This window comes from Dreissena polymorpha, chromosome 4 (genome assembly GCF_020536995.1).
Source record: "Dreissena polymorpha isolate Duluth1 chromosome 4, UMN_Dpol_1.0, whole genome shotgun sequence".
NCBI lineage: Eukaryota > Metazoa > Mollusca > Bivalvia > Myida > Dreissenidae > Dreissena > Dreissena polymorpha.
In genome coordinates this window covers 44840252-44846096 of record NC_068358.1, presented here as the reverse complement: position 1 = coordinate 44846096, position 5845 = coordinate 44840252, and the positions used below count along the sequence as shown (strand labels likewise).

General features: G+C 31.5%; 1 long non-coding RNA gene across 1 annotated transcript; it reads left to right on the top strand.

Moving 5' to 3' along the window:
• Positions 1-2134: 2134 nt before the first annotated feature.
• LOC127877189 (uncharacterized) lies at positions 2135-3299 on the top strand. Its single transcript, XR_008048283.1, has 3 exons — positions 2135-2217; positions 2762-2847; positions 3222-3299. It is a non-coding gene; the product is annotated as an uncharacterized LOC127877189 (long non-coding RNA).
• The last annotated feature ends 2546 nt before the right edge of the window (positions 3300-5845 follow it).

The window sequence follows — 5845 nt, the reverse complement described above, 5'->3', positions numbered from 1 at the left end:
TATTTTTTAATTCTTACCATCGTGATACGCCTACATCATGCTGTAATTTTCAAAAATACAATTAAAACTAAAGTGTGTTAAAGTGTTATATACAAAAAACGAGTTGCAATTTTCTACATTTGTTTATTGTCATAAACAGATTAATATATAAACATGTCGGTTTTCGAATACAATTGAAACCAATGAAAGAATGTATAAGTAACATGAATCAGTACGCAAACATTAGCCATTTAATACGCACGAAATGATCATTTACATTAATCTAATATTAACCTAAATTCCCCATTCGTTTGTTTCAGCAGTAACGTTTGTAAAGTAGTTTCTGGTAAGGTTTAATGCCATTGCATCAGGGATTATGATTGCTTATTTCTGGACCAAACACGTTGGAAAAGTGTGAAATAAGTATGATCAAGGACACCGTCTTACTTAGTATTTAAGATCTTTCAAAAAAAGTTTAAATCTGTCCTCTATTTCCTGAAACTACGGGACATGTGAACATGCAAGTATGCACCTTAAAAAATGTATAGCATAAATATTCAAATTAAACCAATTGACTAGTCATTTGAGCTAAAAAATAAGTTTTGCTTAATAATGTTTAAAACTAAAATAAAATATCAACATGCGATGAAGACAAATAGTTTGTGAAAATGCGGAATTTTTTCATTTATCGTCACACCAATCTGGATATATGTTTGCTTTACATATGGCGTGGTTTACTAATGAATTTCATGCAAGCTCTAGCTTTCTTGAATACAAAAAACAAAAGGCTTTTGCATATCGTTTATAGAGGTGTTTCATTAGCGCCTTTCAAACATTCGAAATGAGATATCTGTTTCTTTCTCGAAAAATGTCCATCAAAGAACATCGAGCAATTATCTGCCCCACATATGGAACTTCAGTGTCGATTGTCTATTTTTCGAGCGTTAGGTGTGTTGAAATAAGGGGCTCAACTAGGTTTTTCATTCGGCATGTTGCGACCAGGGTATACTAAATTTCATATGGTTCCCAATCATTTGTAATTATTGAACAGGGTAAGCTTTTCCTCACAATGATATTTTAGAACTTTGTTTATTATTATATAATAATTTAAATTCATATTTACCCATCATGATTAAATTTTAATAAACATATGTGTGATAGGATGAATCCAAATGCAATGTCAAGGTTAAGAACACGTCTGCATAACTCATTTACATAATTATTTACTATGCATTGCAAACTACGATAAAAGCGGGTAAATCAATTGTAACGGCCTATTTGTTTCTAGAGAATTTAAGAATAGGAAGCTGACATTAATGTTGGTTATATGAGCACACTAAGTAGTGAACCTAAATGGTCAACACTTATCAACTATCCAATATCCCATAATTGCTACTTTAGCGGGAAGGTTTCAGATTTTAGTTTTGAACTGTATTTTATCTCTGATTATCTATGAAGACGGCGGATCATCGCGTTGTTTTTAAGAAAACCGCCGGATCATTCCTGTTTTGTATTCATCTGCCTAATGGTTAAGTGGGCGATAATGTTTAAACGAAAATGGTATCGCATACAAGCGCAAAATCATTATATGTGAACACATACAGCGCCCGTATAATATTATAATGTATGCATGGCAATTAAATGTATTGTTTTTATTGGTTATGTATCAGAATGTCAGGATGGAACGTATGGCCAACATTGCAACGCGACCTGCGGCTATTGCCTGAATCGCGCACCATGTGACGTTGTAAACGGTCGATGTGAGAGCTGTCACGAAGGCTATGCAGGGGCATCATGCGATACGCGCGCAGAAGGTGACAACTGCTAAGCTATATAGTGTCTTCAATCATCACTATAAACTATTTAAAAGGAATGCACCACATGCACCTATTAGTATTATTTGAGTATATATTAAATGGTTCTAATATTTTAAATTTAGGTAAATCCCTTTTTAAGCATGTTTGTAATTAGCAAATACATAAATATAAAGTTCAGTCATGTGAACAGCGTGATCAATTTCGTCAGTGGTATTTTTATCAACTATTAAGTAAATCATTATTTATGTTACTTTGTAAATGAATAAATGATCCGAAAATGTATATTAATTACAGAATCGAGTCAATTTCCAGTGGCGTTAGTATCTGGAGTTTTAATTGGGATGCTAATTCTTCTGGTGGCGTTAATTATGATTGTTGTTTTATTGATTAGAAAGAAAAAAGGCAAACGGACCCAAGAACAGTACGTAGCGTATATTTTAAAGTTAATGTATAATTGACAGATGACCAAGGAAGTCAATAAATGTTTAGTGTGTATAAGAATCCAATTAATGTATACCGTCTATACGAATCCAAAAGATGAATACCGTGTATAAGAATCCAATTAATGTATACCGTGTATAAGAATCCAATTTATGTTTACCTTGTATAAGAATCCAATTAATGTGTACCGTGTAGAATAGCCATATAAATGTATACCGTGTATCACCACGTTTGGATTATTCGCGTTCACAATAGTTTATTAACATTTTACTTCAACATAACCTATATTTATAAAATGACGACGAAATGTGTACATCATTTAAGAGATATGTTAAACATTTTACAATGCATGCAAATATGACATACTTATCATCATTAAATTTGTATAAGTGACAATTATTTATTACTTGCATCAATATTGTTTCGGGGGAAAAAATCCCGTTTTAAACTATGTAAGTTTTAGTGAACGATCGTATGCTAATTGAATTATGTTGTGTATGTACCGATAAGTTTGAATTTTGTAGTTCGAGTGTGCTATCAACTGTTGGCGAGCCAATAAGTATCGTCCATGACGAGCCGCAACAAATGGCCGCCGCAAAGCCAAATAATGGTAAGAGTGACGAGATATTGTTACATATACTTAAAAAGCAAATATAAGAAACCAACGAGTGTCACTATATTAAATGATATGTTTTTACAATTATGTGCTTCAGTTAATTGTTAACCAAAACAAATTATGCATGAGTCTTTACATCACAATCACTGTGAAGTTGTTAGGAAAAATGTTTTTACTTTAAGAAATATACTGTAGTAATGCATAAAAGACATTAAGTGGGATTTTAGGGTTTTTTGTTGTAAACTTATCTCAAGGCAACATTGAATAGTTGTTAACACTACTACTGTGAATAGTTGTTTCACTCCTTATTGTTAATAGTTATTTTAAACTGATTAAAATACGATTCATTTTACACTGATTAAATTCAGAGCAACAATGTTCGCTACCAACATCAGAGTCGGTTACTACAATGTTCATTCAAGAACCGGTATATTCGAACATGAAGGACTTACCTCACGCCATCGCCCTGTCCCAACTGCAGGGATATTTGATGTCAAAAAGCGCGGATGAGCTCTACTTAGACTTAGAATTTAAGGTATATGAAAAGTCTTAATATTTATATAAAACATGTTTTCATTCAATAAACACAATTGGCAATATTATGTAGGTTGTACGTGTTATGTAGCGCGTATTATTACATCAAGTGTACAATGATAAAAGGGATCTTTTCACGTTTTGGCAAATTGACAAAATTGAAAAAAGTTGTTTCAGATTCGCAAATTTTCGTTTTAGTTAGGATATTTGTGAGGAAACAGTAAAACTGAACATTTACCTTGGTCTAATATAGCCTTTATATGTATCTTTTGACGATTTAAAAACCTGAAAATTATAAAGCGTTGCAACGCGAAACGATTGAATAATTTGGAGAGTTCTGTTGTTGCCGTTTAATTTTGTGAAATTACGAAGATTGCTTATATATAGTATAAAATACGTCTCTCATACATATTTGGCAGGATGGCCGACCGGTCTAAATGGTTTCTACTCCAGGACTCTGGGGGTCACTGGTTCGAACCCTGCTGCGGGCTCCTTTTTTTCCCTTTTTTTTAATTTTATTCTTGATTTTTACTTACTGGGGCTTTTTAGGTCCAATGCTTACATTTATCAATATAAAGCATTTTATGACAAACTTCAAAACTTGCCAAAATCTGTGAAAAGGCCCCTTTAAAGTAGCATCTACGTTTCGTTTAGTAAACTTTTATATCAGAATCAAAGTTGTTATCATTTGTGGCTAATCGCGTTAACTTATAACGTGTGTTCATGTTTGGCTGTTATTTTTAAATAACCATCGTTACGGCAGAAAATCCCCTACGGAATTCAACACCCAGCTACTTCTGCAACGGCGCCAGTGAATGCGGGGAAAAATCGATACAAAGATATGTATGCCTGTACGTTATGCGAGTATTTAATAATTTGTATCTTAATTTATGTATATCCGCCATGTTTGCTGTTCATATTATAACGTGCGATACATAGACGAACAGAGACTGTTACCCAATGTTTGTTGTTCTCGCGTTTGAAGTAAATAGAGCTGATTAAGCATCCATGTTTTATGTCATATATTGTACCATCGGAGCATAAGAAGAAAGGTTGGTAACTCATTTTTTTTTACAACTTCATATGGTCATTTTTTGAAAATGAACCAATCATAAGATCTGCTTACGAGGTTTTACGGATTTTAGATTAATGAATGTGTTCAGTTTAATACATTCTAAATTTGATAGCGGGTATCTGAGACGTGTTAACTGGCCATTTGTATTAAAACACGAATACCTCAATTGGACAGGTATTTAATACAAGTCATTATCAAATTAACTGATGAGTTAAAAGGCAAATATCAATGACCAGTTTATTATTATTCAAATGAGTTCATATAGATAGAGTTGGTAAGTTATTACAAACATTTAGCGCCAAGCATAAGCACAATTGAGAGACAATTGCAATCCACCGTGTGTGATATACGTATGTCACAGTGGAACTGGAGCAATTGTCAAAAATAAACATAACTGAATTAAATTTGTATTTTGTATAGTCATTATGTTTGCCACGACACGATCCTGATATGGCAATATTTCAGATGACCACTCTCGCGTAGTGCTTAACATTGTTGATGGCAAAGAAGGCAGTGATTACATCAATGCTTGCTTCATCGAGGTGTGGTTTGAATCATTTTGTAAAACATTTAAGTGTCATAGAGTGCGACACATCGAATCGCATCGCTTATACAAACTTTTTATATTAAATAATGTAGATTATAACAATACTATTCTTGATTAGAACATATATTGTTTATGAAATCATATTTGATTTGTTGTATTAAATAACAAAACATACACCGTACGTTTTGGGTGATACCTCATTTATATTTAAATATATTTTTTTTAATAAGTATTCATTAATGTATTTTAAGTAATTGTATTATTATTATTACTATAATAATAATAATAATTATTATTATTATTATTATTGTTATAATTATAATAATTATAATAATAATAATAATAATAATAATAATAATAATAATAATTATTATTATTATTATTATTATTATTATTATTATTATTATTATATTATTATTATTATTATTAATATTATTATTATTATTATTATTATTATTATTATTATTATTATTATTATAATACTTGCTACTACTACTATTTTAACTATTGTTGTTTAATCACTCATGTCTTTATTAATGATTGAATATACGCATACGTGCTTGTGTTATTTTTCTTTCATAGGGTTTTTTCAAGAAGCGAGCTTATATTGCATCACAAGGTGAGTCTTCTTTTAACAACATAACGAGCTAAATGATATGCCATTCCATTTTCATTCGTCATAACAGAAGTTTTATCGCATATTAAGTGTGCGTTTTACAATATCATATGTAGTTATACGAGCGATACGAGCGATACATATGTTTAAAGGCCCGACGGAGGCTATGATGGATGACTTCTGGCGAATGATTTGGCAATATGACGTATCTACCGTAGTC